The sequence below is a fragment of the Pseudophryne corroboree genome, chromosome 6 (assembly GCF_028390025.1).
Source record: "Pseudophryne corroboree isolate aPseCor3 chromosome 6, aPseCor3.hap2, whole genome shotgun sequence".
In the NCBI taxonomy this organism is placed as follows: Eukaryota; Metazoa; Chordata; class Amphibia; order Anura; family Myobatrachidae; genus Pseudophryne; species Pseudophryne corroboree.
Window position 1 is genome coordinate 67,506,591 of NC_086449.1, and position 17,217 is coordinate 67,523,807.

General features: G+C 47.5%; 1 long non-coding RNA gene across 4 annotated transcripts in view; it reads left to right on the forward strand.

Moving 5' to 3' along the window:
• LOC134936157 (uncharacterized) overlaps positions 1 to 17,217 on the forward strand; it is a 61,665-nt gene that overhangs the window by 13,436 nt on the left and 31,012 nt on the right. The window lies entirely within an intron of this gene.

Genomic DNA, 17,217 nt, shown 5'->3' on the forward strand with positions numbered 1-17,217 from the left:
TCTCTTGAAGTTCCGGGTACCAAGTCCTTCTTGGCCAATCCGGAGCCACGAGTATAGTCCTTACTCCTCTCCTTCTTATGATTCTCAGTACCTTGGGTATGAGAGGCAGAGGAGGGAACACATACACTGACTGGTACACCCACGGTGTTACCAGAGCGTCCACAGCTATTGCCTGAGGGTCCCTTGACCTGGCGCAATACCTGTCTAATTTTTTGTTGAGGCGGGACGCCATCATGTCCACCTTTGGTTTTTCCCAACGGTTCACAATCATGTGGAAGACTTCTGGGTGAAGTCCCCACTCTCCCAGGTGGAGGTCGTGTCTGCTGAGGAAGTCTGCTTCCCAGTTGTCCACTCCCGGAATGAACACTGCTGACAGTGCTATCACATGATTTTCCGCCCAGCGAAGAATCCTTGCAACTTCTGCCATTGCCCTCCTGCTTCTTGTGCCGCCCTGTCTGTTTACGTGGGCGACTGCCGTGATGTTGTCTGACTGGATCAGCACCGGCTGACCTTGAAGCAGAGGTCTTGCTAGGCTTAGAGCATTGTAGATGGCCCTTAGCTCCAGGATATTTATGTGAAGTGATGTCTCCAGGCTTGACCACAAGCCCTGGAAATTTCTTCCCTGTGTGACTGCTCCCCAGCCTCTCAGGCTGGCATCCGTGGTCACCAGGACCCAGTCCTGAATGCCGAATCTGCGGCCCTCTAGAAGATGAGCACTCTGCAACCACCACAGGAGAGACACCCTTGTCCTTGGTGACAAGATTATCCGCTGATGCATCTGAAGATGCGACCCGGACCATTTGTCTAGCAGATCCCACTGGAAGGTTCTTGCGTGGAATCTGCCGAATGGGATTGCTTCGTAAGAAGCCACCATCTTTCCCAGGACCCTTGTGCATTGATACACTGAGACTTGGCCTGGTTTTAGGAGATTTCTGACTAGTTCGGATAACTCCCTGGCTTTCTCCTCCGGGAGAAACACCTTTTTCTGGACTGTGTCCAGGATCATCCCTAGGAATAGAAGTCGTGTCGTCGGGATCAGCTGCGATTTTGGAATATTGAGAATCCAACCGTGCTGGCGCAGCACTATCTGAGATAGTGCTACTCCGACTTCCAACTGTTCCCTGGATCTTACCCTTATCAGGAGATCGTCCAAGTAAGGGATAACTAAAACTCCCTTCCTTCGAAGGAGTATCATCATTTCGGCCATTACCTTGGTAAAGACCCGGGGTGCCGTGGACAATCCAAACGGCAGCGTCTGAAACTGATAGTGACAGTTCTGTACACAAAACCTGAGGTACCCTTGGTGAGAAGGGTAAATTGGGACATGTAGGTAAGCATCTTTGATGTCCAGAGACACCATATAGTCCCCTTCTTCCAGGTTTGCAATCACTGCTCTGAGTGACTCCATCTTGAATTTGAACCTTTGTATGTAAGTGTTCAAGGATTTTAGGTTTAAAATTGGTCTCACCGAGCCGTCCGGCTTCGGTACCACAAATAGTGTGGAATAGTACCCCTTTCCCTGTTGTAGGAGGGGTACCTTGATTATCACCTGTTGGGAATATAGCTTGTGAATGGCTTCCAATACTGCCTCCCTGTCTGAGGGAGACGTCGGTAAAGTAGACTTTAGAAAACGGCGAGGGGGAGTCGTCTCGAATTCCAATTTGTACCCCTGAGATACCACCTGAAGGATCCAGGGGTCCACTTGCGAGTGGGCCCACTGCGCACTGAACTTCTTGAGACAGGCCCCCACCGTGCCTGAGTCCGCTTGTAAAGCCCCAGCGTCATGCTGAGGACTTTGCGGAGGCGGGAGAGGGCTTTTGTTCCTGGGAACTGGCTGTTTGTTGCAGCCTTTTTCCTCTCCCTCTGCCACGGGGCAGAAATGAGGCGCCTTTTGCCCGCTTGCCCTTATGGGGCCGAAAGGACTGCGCCTGATAATACGGCGTCTTCTTAGGTTGAGAAGCTACCTGGGGTAAAAATGTGGATTTTCCAGCAGTTGCCGTGGCTACCAGGTCTGATAGACCTACCCCAAATAACTCCTCCCCCTTATAAGGCAATACTTCCATGTGCCTTTTAGAATCCGCATCACCTGACCACTGCCGCGTCCATAAACCTCTTCTTGCAGAAATGGACAGCGCGCTAACTCTTGATGCCAGTCGGCAAATATCCCTCTGTGCATCACGCATATATAGAAATGCATCCTTCAAATGCTCTATAGTCAGTAATATACTGTCCCTATCTAGGGTATCAATATTTTCAGTCAGGGAATCCGACCACGCCAGGCCCGCACTGCACATCCAGGCTGAGGCGATTGCTGGTCGCAGTATAACACCCGTGTGAGTGTATATACATTTTAGGATATTCTCCAGCTTTCTATCGGCAAGTTCCTTTAGGGCGGCCGTATCAGGAGAGGGTAGTGCTACCTGTTTAGACAAGCGTGTGAGCGCTTTATCCACCCTAGGGGGTGTTTCCCAACGTGCCCTATCCTCTGGCGGGAAAGGGTACGATGCCAATAACCTTTTAGGAATTATCAGTTTTTTATCGGGGGAAACCCACGCCTCATCACACACTTCATTTAATTCCTCGGATACAGGAAAAACTACAGGCAGTTTTTTCTCACCAAACATAATACCCTTTTTAGTGGTACTTGTATTATCAGAGATATGCAATACATTTTTCATTGCTTCAATCATGTAACGTGTGGCCCTAGTGGAAGTCACGTTTGTCTCCTCATCATCGACACTGGAGTCGGTATCCGTGTCTGTGTCTGCCATTTGAGGTAACGGGCGTTTTAAAGCCCCCGATGGCGTTTGAGACCCCTGGACAGGCACAAGCTGAGTAGCCGGCTGTCTCATGTCGTCAACTGTCTGTCGTAAAGAGCTGACACTGTCACGCAATTCCTTCCATAATCTCATCCACTCAGGTGTCGACTCCCTAGGGGGTGACAACTCTATAATAGGCAATTGCTCCGCATCCATCTCATTTTCCTCCTCAAACATGTCGACACAATCGTACCGACACACCGCACACACACAGGGAATGCTCTGATAGAGGACAGGACCCCACTAGCCCTTTGGGGAGACAGAGGGAGAGTATGCCAGCACACACCAGAGCGCTATATATAGACAGGAATACCACTATAAAATGTGCTTTTCCCTTTATAGCTGCTGTTAGTATTAAAACTGCGCCAAATTAGTGCCCCCCTCTCTTTTTTACCCTTTTCTGTAGTGCAGGACTGCAGGGGAGAGTCAGGGAGACGTCCTTCCAGCGGAGCTGTGATGGAAAATGGCGCCGTGTGCTGAGGAGATAGGCTCCGCCCCCTTCTCTGCGGCCTTTTCTCCCGCTTTTTGGTGAGTTCTGGCAGGGGTTAAAATACATCCATATAGCCCTGGGGGTTATATGTGGTGTATTTATGCCAGCCAAGGTGTTTACATTGCTGCTCAGGGCGCCCCCCCCTAGCGCCCTGCACCCTCAGTGACCGAAGTGTGAAGTGTGCCTGAGTAACAATGGCGCACAGCTGCAGTGCTGTGCGCTACCTTGTTGAAGACTGATGTCTTCTGCCGCCGATTTTTCCGGACCTCTTCTTGCTTCTGGCTCTGTAAGGGGGCCGGCGGCGCGGCTCTGGGACCGAGCTCCGAGGCTGGGCCTGTGTTCGGTCCCTCTGGAGCTAATGGTGTCCAGTAGCCTAAGAAGCCCAAGCTGGCTGCAAGCAGGCAGGTTCGCTTCTTCTCCCCTTAGTCCCTCGATGCAGTGAGCCTGTTGCCAGCAGGTCTCACTGAAAATAAAAAACCTAAAACTAAACTTTCACTAAGAAGCTCAGGAGAGCCCCTAGTGTGCACCCTTCTCGGCCGGGCACAAAAATCTAACTGAGGCTTGGAGGAGGGTCATAGGGGGAGGAGCCAGTGCACACCAGGTAGTCCTAAAGCTTTACTTTTGTGCCCAGTCTCCTGCGGAGCCGCTATTCCCCATGGTCCTTACGGAGTTCCCAGCATCCACTAGGACGTCAGAGAAATAAGTAATCGGTTAGTTTTACAATATATTAAAAACAAAACCTTATGAGGGGCATGGCCTAGCCTTGCTGTGGAGCATACGTGTGTTTCTGGAGCTCCTACACCGAGCTCTCAATAAAGTGCTCCCAGCTCTTCCAAGGGGCTGCTGACCTCCCGTGACTGCACCTATCTCCCACCACCATCCCGGGACAGTGCTGCGGAGCCAGGGACCACACTAGGTGATCCCGCGGGTTGCGGCTTGTCCGTGCACCTTGAGCCAGGACCTCTCTGTACCTCCACGCGCAGCCGTGAAATTCCGGAATAGGAGTCACCATGCTGCTAAGCGTCCAGCCGCTACCACGACTCCAGGTATGGACTCCCCGCTGCAGCCGCGGCTCCCTATCTTCCTCCCAGCGCCTGTCCCCTCCCGCAGCTGGTGTGGCCGCCTGCCCAGTCCACAGCGCGGCGGCCATTTTATGATTCCCCTTCCTACCTCCCTGATCATCGACTACTCACCCCAGCACCCTCACCCAGAAACCTCCCCCACCCCCGGATGCTCACTCACTGTTGGGGATATAATTAAAAATCACCTGGGACATCTGGTTGCAGCTGCAGCCCCTATATCTCCCCCAGTTAGACACTGTATTGGAGGGTTCTTCACAGTGGGATACAGGTCACTGGCTGGACCGTGCCTGCCATCCCATGCTGGTACATACTATATGCACGCTCCTGAGTGTGGGTGAGTGCTGCGAGAGGTGGAACTGTTGTTCCTGCCAGATGTCCTCTGCCTGTGCTGGGATCTGTCCCCTGTGAACAACTGCAGCCTCCATCATCGGCTCTGTTCCGCATCTACATACAATATTTCAAGGACTGTTCATACTATCTTACTCCACTGGATCACCACTGCCCCCTGTGGGCAGCCTCACATCACCAGTTCTCTCAGTGTCCTGGCATGGACAAATTGTGGAGCTTACTGATTGGAGCTCTGCTCTAATTATGGGCTAACTCCAACTTCATAAGCTCCGGGTGTTATTTGCTACAGAGTAGTTACCTTCTCCCCCTCCCTTCCATACCTGGTCGCATCTCTAGTATACACAAACATCATTATTTTAGTCTTCATGAATTCCTTTTCTACTTTAAAGCATACCAGGTTCCTGCCCCATATGTCCCCCTCCTACAGGAGCCTTCACTCCCCTACACTGACCTCTGTCTTCACTGGTTCTAGCTCCAGCATGCCTAAATATAAGAACACAGGCCCTCAAAACCTTGTCTCCTACTTTAAAGCGAACCAGGCTTCTGACCCGCAAAAACCACCTTCTACACCATCTCTGGGTGGTGCCTCTGAAGTGGACTCTGATATGGAAGACTCGTCAGCTTCCTCTACCAAAGCTGACATTGCTGCTATTCTCGCGGAGATGAAGAGTTTTCGCCAAGCCATCCATGACGAGGTACTCACGGCTGTCTCTGGTCTGCAATCAGAGATATCAGACATTGCAATGAGGGTCGACACCCTCGAGAGGAAACAAGAGGAAATTATCAGCTTCCAACAGATGTCCAAGCAAGATAATATCCAACTTAATTGTGACTTTGTGTTACTCGCGGACAAGCAAGAAGATCTCGACAACACAGGGCGCTGAAACAATCTTAGGGTTCGTAACATCCCGGAATCAGTAGAACCCGCCCATCTTGAGGATTACTTGCTACACCTCTCCCATACCCTCGCCCCTTCTATACCTGATGATATGCTTCTCTTAGACAGAGCACACCGGGCCCTCAAACTTCGCTCCCAGGCTCCTGCCACCCCGAGGGATGTGATTCTTCGCTTCCACTATTTCAAGGCAAAGGACCAAGTCTTCTCCCAGGCCCGACGTTCCCCTGATATTGCCTTTGAGAGGGCAAAATTGCTCATATTCCAGGACTTACTTCCTCTTACCTTGGCTAAAAGACGTGAGCTGAGATATCACCAAAACATTGCGAGACCATAATATCCGATACCGCTGGGGCTTCCCTTTTAGTCACTGACAGCAAAATTATCTCAGCATGCTCTCCTGATGAGGCTCTCCATTTACTCACTCAACTACAATTGCCAGCTCCCCGCTCTACTACAGCCAGTATACCCATAGATGACAGTTGCACACCCTTACCCCAAAGGGCGCAGAGAAAAGAATGGCAACAGTTGGTCCATGCTCCACCCCTACAGCGGTGACCTGATTATTCCATTATCTTTATGTATCCCACCTTACCTCCCTGCCTGGGACCCGGGTCCTTATCCTGGACTCACCTCCATCTGGTGGATCTCCATTTGACTGAGACCCTTACGCTGTATTCTTGTGCATTTAGTTTACCCCACATTTAATCTGTTATTTCCAATATATTTCTATACAGTAGGTCTCTGTTCTAGACAATACCAGTTACCCATCACAGCCATTTTGTTTGACTGGTATTTGTACGTGACATATCTGGCCAAGTGTCTCCATATTATGCCTTCTGTCTTCCTTGTTTCCCTCTGTTACACTAATGACATCCCAACGCCTCCCCCATAGTATGGAGTCTTTTTGAATGTGTTGTTGGAAGTGCTCTTATTGAGATTGTTCTGTCTCACTTCCCTTATTCATACTGCTGAATAATCGTCCATATGTTATTGTTATAATGTATTCTCTTGTTCCCTAAACATTTCTTGGATTTTTCCTACTCCCTTCAATCTCCCCATCCCTACCCTCATCACCCTATACTACCCCTGATAACTTCTCAATATGTTGTCTCTGTTTTGAATTGCTTTACCTCGCAGCCCCTAGTACACTTGGGGCTTAGTCTATATTCTGTACTCTTCATTAGTCTAGTTCTCCCTCTCCTGGCTTTGTGACCACGCACCCCACGCGGTCATCATGACCGGCTGCTAAGCCAACCCTTGAGTCTGACAACGTGGATGGGATTCTTCCTAGTCCACACCTTTTTCTACCCTCTCTCTCATTTTACACAGTACGGCAGGCAGATATCCCCATTTTACACAGCGCAGCAGGCACCTGCCCCCATTTTACACAGCACGGCAGGCAGATATCCCCATTTTACACAGTGCGGCAGGCAGATATCCCCATTTTACACAGTGCGGCAGGCAGGTATCCCCATTTTACACAGTGCGGCAGGCAGATATCCCCATTTTACACAGTACGCAGGCAGGTGCCTCCATTTTACACAGTGCGTCAGGCAGGTGCCCCCATTTTACACAGTGCGTCAGGCAGGTATCCCCATTTTACACAGTACGGCAGGCAGATATCCCCATTTTACACAGTACGCAGGCAGGTGCCTCCATTTTACACAGTGCGGCAGGCAGGTATCCCCATTTTACACAGTGCGGAAGGCAGGTATCCCCATTTTACACAGTGCGGCAGGCAGGGGTCAAGTGGGGGGGGGGAGGCAGGGGGAGAGAGAGATAGAGATCATATTTACATCTTCCCGCTCTTCGGGTCCCGCCCCCTCGCGCCGACCGCCTCCTCCTTCCAGGCTTATCTCCTCTCCTCCCTCTCCCCGAGCACTCCTGCTCGGGGGGCGGGGCTTTGCCGAATGACGCGTTTGCGTCGTGACGTCACGATGCAAACGCGTCATTCCGCGAAACTCCGCCCCCCCAAGCAAGAGCGCTCGGGAAGAGGGAGGAGAGGAGATAAGGACACACAAAGTGCTGCGGCGGGCGCCCCGTGCGGTTGCACGGCTCGTCGCCGCTAGAAACGGCACTGTTCCAACTATATTAGGGATTGGAGAAGAGATGATTTCAGGCACTATATGATTCTCAAGAATACTATGTACTGCAAAGTCCTTTGACAGCTTTCCCAGTTACTAAAACACATTTATACCCCTTTTCCACTGACACGGCTGCGACCCGTGCTACAGCCCCCTGCAGACAGCGCTCACCAACCCGGCAATTGCCGGGTTGGTGACGCGCTAGTGACGCGGCAGGGGCGGCGCTGGGAGATCACATGATCTCCCAGCGCCGCCCTCCCTATGCACTGTGAACGGGAGCCGTGTCGCCTCGACACGGCTCCCGTTCACACTAGACAGCTAGCCGGGTTGAACACGTGTTCAACCCGGCTAGCTACCAGGGTAGGATTCCCGGATCACTTGATCCGGGAATTTGCCGGGGGACCCATTTCCACTAGGGAAAAACACGGGTCCCCGCGCATTTACCCGTGTTTTAAGGAGCTAGTGGAAAAGGGGTATTAGTTTAAATAGAAAAACTGGAGTATAGAATGAAATAATCTCTAAAGTTTGTATTTACATGTTATCTGCAAGCAATAAACATACCTGTCAGCACTTGAAAACCAGACTGTTTTTTTCCCCTTATATCAATCCTCTAAAACATTGTTTGTGTAAACCACAAGGGAATGTAATATTAACAATGAAATAATGTAAATAGTAGTACAAAAGTAGTCAGCTGCATGCAGAAACTTTTCTACATACCAGCAATTCATACTCGTTTTGAAAAGTCCCAGTATGTTACATAGCGCAGTTTGAATGAGAGTGGTTTCACAGGGGGTGGGGGAGCAATACAAATGTAAATAGCCATTATCATAGTAGGGTACACAGAAATATGACTCTTACACATTCCCAGTTGTTAAAGTACATGGCAGGCTATTATAATGAATGGATGTATTCACATGTGAGGCAACACAAGTAATGCAATGGTGAAAATTTCACAATAGTAACATGTTATTTGTCTAAAAACAGATGTTAACTATTATCTTGCAAACATTCATAAGTTTTTCAAGCCTATGTGGAATATTTAACAGCAGTACTACATAGCCTTTTTCTTTTTTTATTGCAAATTAAACAGCATTTAGAAAATTCTAATTTATATTATACAACAGTGCATAGTGAATATTTTTAGAAATGACCCTGGATTTTTATTGTCTTTGCATTGGCTTAATTTAAGCTTTGTCACTGTAAACGCCAAAACAAATTATACGTTTAAAATAAGGGCATGTTCTTGCTTTGTCTCTGTAAAAACAAATTTGGACATGTTCAGATATGATTCATATATATATATATATATATATATATATATATATATATATATATATATATGCAACACAAGCTGTACTTTTGCATTCTTGTGTGTTTTTTTATTATTATTTTGCAAACATGTAGAAACACAGCATATTTGGTTTTAAATTGAAGTAAAAAATTTGTTGTTGTTGCTGATGGCAATAAAAATAAAAGAACATGCATCGGAAAATTATTCATAGTTTCAGAAATAAAGCAAAATTCTGCACAGAGAAAAAAAAGAATTATTTTTTTACCTTACACATCCACAGTTGTTAAAACACATGGCAGTGCAACACAAGAAAATTTTACTTTTTCTTGTAAACTTGGTGTTTTTTAATGCTCACTGCAGCAGCCATTTCCTCTGCTCTGCAAATGTTGATAAATATTCAGCCTTTCCATTATCTAGGAACTAATGACCTCAATGAGCCATGAGGCACTACATGCATTTGTGGTATAATTAGTTAAATTGGTGGGCCGAATATTAGTTCAACACACTATAGCTACCACCATGGTGCAAGTGACAAGTGTTTGGTCTGATTATATTTAGAGTTTGTCTTGTATTTTTGGGAGACACCTAAAGGGCCATGTTATTAGTCCTTAAAAAATGAACAGAAAGACCAAATTATGGTAATTAAATGACTTATGTGAATATTTAGACCATACTTGCCTACTTTTGAAAAAGCATTTCACGGAGATTGTAAAAGTAACACCTATCAGCATGGACGTGTACTGCTACATCTGAGAGGCATGTCATGAAAATTACTTACATCCAAATGTAAATGAGCCCCAAAGTTAGTAAGATCTACTTGTTAAAGAAAAGACACTGGGGTTTATTTACTAAAGTTACGATTTTGTCCGATTTTTGTTTGTTTTTCTAAGTGGCAACACGGGAATTTACTAAGCTCAAATCTCGTCAGTGTTTGGCCTATTCATAATGGTTTTCACGGCAAAGTTCAGAAATACGAATGAATAGACCATCGGTCAAATGTGGCTGTTTGTTCATACAACACGGGAATTTACTATCATTCGTATTTGGATGTTTGACTCTGAATGCTCAATTGCGGGTTCGACTGCTTGCTTTCTCTTAAGGGACATTCAGCGCACTTTTATCGTATATGGTAATAAGATGCACCTTGCATTCGCAGTATATATTAACGCTGGCATTGAAATGTTTATTTAGAAATAATTTGAAATTTACACGTGGTAGACTAATTTTTCTGGCATTGCTTACGTGGTTGTTTGGAGAAAAACATTTCAGTGTCATATGTGAAAACAGTTAAACCTTTTAAAGAAAAAAAAATATGCTGAGCAAAGAGAATAAAAAGAAGGTATTTTTAGTTTATTAGCAACTAATGTATTTAATAAAATTGACTGCCTCATAATTTTGTCCATCAAGGAATCATTAATGTAAATATTATCTTATCCCATGTCAATAAGAATGCTTTTTAGTAGTATTTCTGTCACCTATGGTGCAGGGCCCTGTGTGAAATGCCGTTACTACTGCTATTGGATTGCAGGTTGCCTTAGACATTGCCCAGCACCAACGCTGCAATGTATGACACAGCTTCCAATGACACTCTGTCCAACGTGGGTGCTCTGTGCTTTAGAACTGGTTCAGATGATCTTGTTGCTGGCTGCACCACCTATAAAGGACATATAATATCTTCACATGTTCAAGTGCATGCATGTAACTTTTTCAAACTACTGTATGCCACTGTTTTATCATTATCTCAAAATTGTTTGTGCAGGGAGGTCTATAAATGACATATTCCTTAAAACCCATACATAGAGGGTTGCTGGATCAAACTCATTTTGATATCATGTAAAAATTAGTAATAATTACGCTTACCCCCCTTCAAAACAGATTTCCTAATACACAAACATTTATTGGATGAGGATGACCCTTAAATTTTCATATTTTCTATAAGCAGGAAATAATAAATTGTGGTGCCCAAACGTCTGTATATTATGATATATATCAAAATCTTTATTAATGCGTAGTGTTTGCTAAATTATAATGGTCATCATTACTGGAGATTCCTACTGAGTGGTAATTCAAGGATCCATGGTACTTTATCACCTGATAATTTATTGCATTCAGGGTGATGGCTCCCACACACCCCAACCGTGTAAAAGGAGACTGCAACTGCTATTCAAAGGGGGTGGCTGTATTTTCAGCACCTATTTCATTTAAATTTTATTTTTTCGCATACTGAGCTTCATTTCCGCCAGACACACTGCAACCCCAACATGCCATTCTGAGAGTATCAACAATAGCATTAGTGACTTCTGCCGCTTGTGACCAGGAATGGAGCCACATATCCTTAGAACTCTCAGCTGTAAACATAACCATGATGGTAGGTATGACCAGCTCCATGCTTGCATAGAGACAGATCGTGTCATCATTATACTCTGCTCCCAGGTTAAGGTGGGGTGCAGATATAGTGGGGACCCAGTGCAGTCTTTTTTTAATCTATACCACCAGGGCATTACAAACAGGACACTGCTGTGTCCTTGGGGGATTTGCATCAGAGGGGAAGTTTGCCTAGAGTTTAGCCCCTGGGGCTTACTATTAGCATAGCTCAGTGCCTGCCCCTGGGTGTCTCAGTATCCCTCTCTTTCTCATACTTATGGGCGCTTGGCAGCCATTTTAAAACATATTGCCATCTATCACTGCATAGAGAGGGAGGCTTGTGCGCCGCCTCCCCTGTACTTTTCCCCTGAACCCTGGTTCTTTGTCTAACTCTTGCCTGCTACATGTACAGTTGAGTATTGTTTATACTCTGCAATGTAATCCTCATTGCATGCATGCTTTATGCGTTACTTTAGCTCATGTGCTTTGCAAATGCAATGCATGTGTAGTGACCCCAAAAAAATTTAAATTGTGTAAAACATTGACTTGTGTAAAGGGACAATGCTTTGACCCTGGAAGCAGAGGTGGATTTCGATCTGAAGGGGCCCTAATCAAGATACTCGTTAAGGGGCACCATAACTCAAACAATCCACAGCACCATAATTTCATTACGGATTTATGACCCTTACAGTATTTTATATTTTTCACTTTTACATTCTATTACAGTATTTTCCTCTACCACTTTAATGATTACACCATGCCCCCCTTATCTGTAACTTCCATTTTCTCTGACGTCCTAGTGGATGCTGGGACTTCCGTAAGGACCATGGGGAATAGCGGCTCCGCAGGAGACTGGGCACAAAAGTAAAAGCTTTAGACTAGCTGGTGTGCACTGGCTCCTCCCCCTATGACCCTCCTCCAAGCCTCAGTTAGATTTTTGTGCCCGAACGAGAAGGGTGCATGCTAGGTGGCTCTCCTGAGCTGCTTAGAAGTAAAAGTTTAAATAGGTTTTTATTTTCAGTGAGTACTGCTGGCAACAGGCTCACTGCATCGTGGGACTAAGGGGAGAAGAAGCGAACTCACCTGCGTGCAGAGTGGATTGGGCTTCTTGGCTACTGGACATTAGCTCCAGAGGGACGATCACAGGTTCAGCCTGGATGGGTCCCGGAGCCGCGCCGCCGGCCCCCTTACAGAGCCAGAAGAGCGAAGAGGTCCGGAGAAAGCGGCGGCAGAAGACGTTCCTGTCTTCAAATAAGGTAGCGCACAGCACTGCAGCTGTGCGCCATTGCTCTCAGCACACTTCACACTCCGGTCACTGAGGGTGCAGGGCGCTGGGGGGGAGCGCCCTGAGACGCAATAAAACACTATAAAAACCTTATATGGCTAAAGAAATGCATCACATATAGCTCCTAGGCTATATGGATGCATTTAACCCCTGCCAGTTTTCCTGAAAAAAGCGGGAGAAAAGGCCGCCGAGAAGGGGGCGGAGCCTATCTCCTCAGCACACAAGCGCCATTTTCCCTCACAGCTCCGCTGGAAGGACGGCTCCCTGACTCTCCCCTGCAGTCCTGCTACAAGAATCAGGGTAAAACAAGAGAGGGGGGGCACTATTGGCAGCTAATATATAATACAGCAGCTATAACAGGGAGTAACACTTATATAAGGTTATCCCTGCATATATATAGCGCTCTGGTGTGTGCTGGCAAACTCTCCCTCTGTCTCCCCAAAGGGCTAGTGGGGTCCTGTCCTCTATCAGAGCATTCCCTGTGTGTGTGCTGGGTGTCGGTACGATTGTGTCGACATGTATGAGGAGGAAAATGATGTGGAAGCAGAGCAATTGCCTGTGTTAGTGATGTCACCCCCTAGGGAGTCGACACCTGACTGGATGGTCGTATTTAAAGAATTACGTGACAATGTCAGCACTTTGAAAAAAACTGTTGACGACATGAGACAGCCGGCAAATCAGTTAGTGCCTGTTCAGGCGTCTCAGACACCGTCAGGGGCGCTAAAACGCCCGTTACCTCAGATGGTCGACACAGACACGGATACTGAATCCAGTGTCGACGGTGAGGAGACAAACGTAATGTCCAGTAGGGCCACACGTTACATGATCACGGCAATGAAGGAGGCATTGAACATTTCTGACACTACAAGTACCACAAAAAAGGGTATTATGTGGGGTGTGAAAAAACTACCAGTAGTTTTTCCTGAATCAGAGGAATTAAATGAGGTGTGTGATAAAGCGTGGGTTTCCCCCGATAAAAAACTGCTGATTTCTAACAAATTATTGGCACTATACCCTTTCCCGCCAGAGGTTAGGGCACGTTGGGAAACACCCCCTAGGGTAGATAAGGCGCTCACACGCTTATCAAAACAAGTGGCGTTACTGTCTCCTGATACGGCCGCCCTCAAGGAACCAGCTGATAGAAGGCTGGAAAATATCCTAAAAGGTATATACACACATACTGGTGTTATACTGCGACCAGCAATCGCCTCAGCCTGGATGTGCAGCGCTGGAGTGGCTTGGTCGGATTCCCTGACTGAAAATATTGATACCCTGGATAGGGACAGTATTTTATTAACTATAGAGCATTTAAAGGATGCATTACTATATATGCGTGATGCACAGAGGGATATTTGCACCCTGGCATCAAGAGTGAGTGCGATGTCCATTTCTGCCAGAAGGGCGTTATGGACGCGACAGTGGTCAGGTGATGCAGATTCCAAACGACATATGGAAGTATTGCCGTATAAAGGGGAGGAGTTATTTGGGGTCGGTCTATCAGACCTGGTGGCCACGGCAACGGCTGGAAAGTCCACCTTTTTACCCCAGGTCACCTCTCAGCTGAAAAAGACACCGTCTTTTCAAACTCAGTCCTTTCGTTCCTATAAGAACAAGCGAGCAAAAGGCCACTCATTTCTGCCCCGGGGCAGAGGAAGAGGAAAAAGACTGCACCAGGCAGCCTCTTCCCAGGAGCAGAAGCCCTCCCCCGCTTCTGCCAAGTCTTCAGCATGACGCTGGGGCTTTACAAGCGGACTCAGGCACGGTGGGGGCCCGTCTCAAAAATTTCAACGCGCAGTGGGCTCACTCGCAAGTGGACCCCTGGATCCTGCAGGTAGTATCACAGGGGTACAAATTGGAATTCGAGACGACTCCCCCTCGCCGTTTTCTAAAGTCTACTTTACCGACGTCTCCCTCAGACAGGGAGGCAGTATTGGAAGCCATTCACAAGCTATATTCCCAGCAGGTGATAATCAAGGTACCCCTCCTACAACAGGGAAAGGGGTACTATTCCACACTATTTGTGGTACCGAAGCCGGACGGCTCGGTGAGACCAATTTTAAACCTAAAATCCTTGAACACTTACATACAAAGGTTCAAATTCAAGATGGAGTCACTCAGAGCAGTGATTGCAAACCTGGAAGAAGGGGACTATATGGTGTCTCTGGACATCAAAGATGCTTACCTACATGTCCCAATCTTCCCTTCTCACCAGGGGTACCTCAGGTTTGTGGTTCAAAACTGTCATTATCAGTTTCAGACGCTGCCGTTTGGATTGTCCACGGCACCCCGGGTCTTTACCAAGGTAATGGCCGAAATGATGATTCTTCTTCGAAGAGAAGGCGTCTTAATTATCCCTTACTTGGACGATCTCCTGATAAGGGCAAGATCCAGGGAACAGTTAGAGTTCGGAGTAGCACTGTCTCAGGTAGTGCTACGTCAGCACGGGTGGATTCTAAATATCCAAAAATCACAGCTGATTCCAACAACACGTCTACTGTTCCTGGGGATGATTCTGGACACAGTCCAGAAAAAGGTGTTTCTCCCGGAGGAGAAGGCCAGGGAGTTATCCGAGCTAGTCAGGAACCTCCTAAAACCAGGCCAAGTGTCAGTGCATCAATGCACGAGAGTCCTGGGAAAAATGGTGGCTTCTTACGAAGCAATTCCATTCGGAAGATTCCATGCAAGAACTTTTCAGTGGGATCTGCTGGACAAATGGTCCGGATCGCATCTTTAGATGCATCAGCGGATAACCCTATCTCCGAGGACAAGGGTGTCTCTCCTGTGGTGGTTACAGAGTGCTCATCTTCTAGAGGGCCGCAGATTCGGCATTCAGGATTGGATGCTGGTGACCACGGATGCCAGTCTGAGAGGCTGGGGAGCAGTCGCACAGGGAAGAAATTTCCAGGGCTTGTGGTCAAGCATGGAAACGTCTCTTCACATAAATATCCTGGAACTAAGGGCCATTTACAATGCCCTAAGTCAAGCAAGGCCTCTGCTTCAGGGTCAGTCGGTATTGATCCAATCGGACAACATCACGGCAGTCGCCCACGTCAACAGACAGGGCGGCACAAGAAGCAGGAGGGCAATGGCAGAAGCTGCAAGGATTCTCCGCTGGGTGGAAAATCATGTGGTAGCACTGTCAGCAGTGTTCATTCCGGGAGTGGACAACTGGGAAGCAGACTTCCTCAGCAGACACGACCTCCACCCGGGGGAGTGGGGACTTCACCCAGAAGTCTTCCAAGTGATTGTAAACCGTTGGGAAAAACCAAAGGTGGACATGATGGCGTCCCGTCTCAACAAAAAACTGGACAGATATTGCGCCAGGTCAAGGGACCCTCAGGCAATAGCGGTGGACGCTCTGGTAACACCGTGGGTGTACCAGTCGGTGTATGTGTTCCCTCCTCTGCCTCTCATACCCAAAGTACTGAGAATCATAAGAAGGAGAGGAGTAAGAACTATACTCGTGGCTCCGGATTGGCCAAGAAGAACTTGGTACCCGGAACTGCAAGAGATGCTCACGGAGGACCCGTGGCCTCTACCTCTCAGAAAGGACCTGCTCCAGCAGGGACCTTGTCTGTTTCAAGACTTACCGCGGCTGCGTTTGACGGCATGGAGGTTGAACGCCGGATCCTGAAGGAAAAAGGCATTCTAGATGAAGTCATCCCTACCCTGGTCAAGGCCAGAAAGGATGTAACCGCAAAACATTATCACCGCATTTGGCGGAAATATGTTGCGTGGTGTGAGGCCAAGAAGGCCCCTACAGAGGAATTTCAACTGGGTCGTTTCCTGCATTTCCTGCAAACAGGACTATCTATGGGCCTAAAATTAGGGTCCATTAAGGTTCAAATTTCGGCCCTGTCAATCTTCTTCCAAAAAGAACTGGCTTCAGTGCCTGAAGTTCAGACGTTTGTCAAAGGGGTACTGCATATACAGCCTCCTTTTGTGCCTCCAGTGGCACCTTGGGATCTCAATGTAGTGTTGAGTCTCCTAAAATCACATTGGTTTGAACCACTCACCACTGTGGAATTGAAATATCTCACATGGAAAGTGGTCATGCTGTTAGCCCTGGCTTCAGCCAGGCGTGTCTCTGAATTGGCGGCTTTATCATATAAAAGCCCTTACCTAATTTTTCATTCAGACAGGGCAGAACTGAGGGCTCGCCCTCAATTTCTCCCTAAGGTGGTTTCAGCGTTTCACATGAACCAGCCTATTGTGGTACCTGCGGCGACTAGGGACTTGGAGGACTCCAAGTTGCTGGACGTAGTCAGGGCCCTGAAAATATATCTTGGGCGGCTGCCCGAGGGGTCTCGGCTTTACAACTTTGCCGAACAGCTACTTGGTCAGGGGCAAACACGTTTGCTAAATTTTACAAATTCGATACCCTGGCTGAGGAGGACCTGGAGTTCTCTCATTCGGTGCTGCAGAGTCGTCCGCACTCTCCCGCCCGTTTGGGAGCTTTGGTATAATCCCCATGGTCCTTACGGAAGTCCCAGCATCCACTAGGACGTCAGAGAAAATAAGAATTTACTTACCGATAATTCTATTTCTCGTAGTCC